A 2,500-nucleotide genomic window follows, 5' to 3' on the forward strand; every position below is an offset into this window, starting at 1 on the left:
AGACCAGGAGGGTTGGCACACACACACAGTGTGAACCACCGACAGCCATTCTGGGACCGGTGACAGCCGTGCTGGCCCCACTGCCACGACACAGACGGACGCCAGGCCGCGCTCCCCGGCGGGGGGATGGCGTCGAGCCTGACGAACGGAATGTGCAGGGTGGGGGGGAAAGGCCAAGCGCTCCGACGCCGGAGGGCTCCGGAGTCTGAACTTAGGGGGACAAAGAGGACGGGTCCTCTGCGACACCCCAGCCGCGCTCTCGCCAGCCAAGGCGAGTGCGATTGATTGCCAAACGACCCTCAGACAGGCGTGGCCCCGGGAAGAACCCGGGGCCGCAAAGTGCGTTCAAAGTGTCGATGATCAATGTGTCCTGCAATTCACATTAATTCTCGCAGCTAGCTGCGTTCGTCATCGACGCACGAGCCGAGTGATCCACCGTCAAGAGTTGTCTGAGTTTGTTTTAGGTCTCTCCCTCGCCAGAGGAAAGCGACCCGGACCGCACATACGCTCCCCACCTTGAGCTACAGCCACCTGCACGCCGGCGTGCGGGCGGAGCAGGGTGGCGTGAAGCGATGGGGAGCACCATCCTGGTGCGGCCCGCAGAAACATACGTCTATTGGGGGGAGGAGGACAGGGCGCCCAAGAGGCGATGCGTGCCCCAACGCACCGCAGCGACGGAGGCAGGATCACCGCCACCATGTCGCCCGCCTAGTATCACGAGGCGTGCAGCAGCTTTGCCCTAGGAAAAGCAGAGGCGGGAACGGGCACCGGCCATCGGTTCGGCAGCGTCACTGACGCGTGCACGTGGCGGCGTGTCGGCGAGCGGACTTCCTGCGAGGAGGCGGGGGCGGCACTCGCCCGAGCAGACGCCCGCCCGGCCCAGCCACCGCCGAGGTGGACTGGGAGTCGCGGCAACGGCTCGTCATACTCGTTCCCACACTCACAGCGCAGCTTGCCCGCAAGCCACCGACCACCGATCGACGCCAGGCGCCCCGACCGAGAGCGGGATCGCTCGTTCGCCCTGCTGGCAGTTCGCTGGGGATCACTACTGCACGGAGCTCGGAGACCGACGGGCGGCAACTCGAGAGTCTTTAAACCACCACCCCCATCCCGCAAGTGCAAAGAGGCTGTATACGCACAGACGGGTGAGGGGAATAGGTACCCCGTCGGGTTTGAAGGGAGCGTGACTAGATAGCAACGATGTAAACCCAGCCGATTTGGGAGCGAAAGACCGGCGCCTGCATCACCGGCTTCGTTTCCCGTGGCTGGAGAGTACACCGAAACCCTCCGTCTGTCGCGAGCTCCCGACGACGCGGTGCCGCCAAGCAGCAGGGCCGGACCTGGTGTGGCTCCCCTCGTCGATCACAGACCGGTCGGCACTACTGACGAGACGGTGGAACGGGCTTCGCCCCTTGTGACGAAGGGTGATGCGAACCCGCCCGCCCGCGTGCGTTCGGGGTGGACTCGGCAAACGGAGATTTGAAATCGGAAAGTGTCCTCCTGCCCCGCGCAGGTAGGCGCCCAACAGTTGTGGGGGGTTTGGCGGTGACCACGGCTGCAGGGCCTGCTACCCCGACGAGCTCTCCTGCTGGCCCCGAAACCACCCTCGCGAGACAAGTTGAAACGGAAACGGGCGTACCCCCAAGCCGACGATCCTTTCTTATTTGTTACTTTTTTTTTCACTTGCTCGAGTTGTGGCGATTTGGCGGTGACCACGGCTGCAGGGCCTGCTACCCCGACGAGCTCTCCTGCTGGCCCCGAAACCACCCTCGCGAGACAAGTTGAAACGGAAACGGGCGTACCCCCAAGCCGACAGAGATCCTTTCTTATTTGTTACTTTTTTTTTTTCACTTGCTCGAGTTGTGGGGGTTTGGCGGTGACCACGGCTGCAGGGCCTGCTACCCCGACGAGCTCTCCTGCTGGCCCCGAAACCACCCTCGCGAGACAAGTTGAAACGGAAACGGGCGTACCCCCAAGCCGACGATCCTTTCTTATTTGTTACTTTTTTTTTTCACTTGCTCGAGTTGTGGGGGTTTGGCGGTGACCACGGCTGCAGGGCCTGCTACCCCGACGAGCTCTCCTGCTGGCCCCGAAACCACCCTCGCGAGACAAGTTGAAACGGAAACGGGCGTACCCCCAAGCCGACGATCCTTTCTTATTTGTTACTTTTTTTTTCACTTGCTCGAGTTGTGGGGGTTTGGCGGTGACCACGGCTGCAGGGCCTGCTACCCCGACGAGCTCTCCTGCTGGCCCCGAAACCACCCTCGCGAGACAAGTTGAAACGGAAACGGGCGTACCCCCAAGCCGACGATCCTTTCTTATTTGTTACTTTTTTTTTCACTTGCTCGAGTTGTGGGGGTTTGGCGGTGACCACGGCTGCAGGGCCTGCTACCCCGACGAGCTCTCCTGCTGGCCCCGAAACCACCCTCGCGAGACAAGTTGAAACGGAAACGGGCGTACCCCCAAGCCGACAGAGATGCTTTCGCTCCTGTTACTTTTT

At 62.0% G+C, this 2,500-nt stretch overlaps 1 non-coding gene across 1 annotated transcript; it reads right to left on the reverse strand.

Moving 5' to 3' along the window:
* Positions 1–293: 293 nt before the first annotated feature.
* Positions 294–447, reverse strand: LOC140472189 (5.8S ribosomal RNA). Its single transcript, XR_011957459.1, has one exon. It is a non-coding gene; the product is annotated as a 5.8S ribosomal RNA (ribosomal RNA).
* Between the last annotated feature and the right edge of the window lie 2,053 nt (positions 448–2,500).

This window comes from Chiloscyllium punctatum, unplaced genomic scaffold (assembly GCF_047496795.1).
Source record: "Chiloscyllium punctatum isolate Juve2018m unplaced genomic scaffold, sChiPun1.3 scaffold_253, whole genome shotgun sequence".
NCBI classification, from domain to species: domain Eukaryota; kingdom Metazoa; phylum Chordata; class Chondrichthyes; order Orectolobiformes; family Hemiscylliidae; genus Chiloscyllium; species Chiloscyllium punctatum.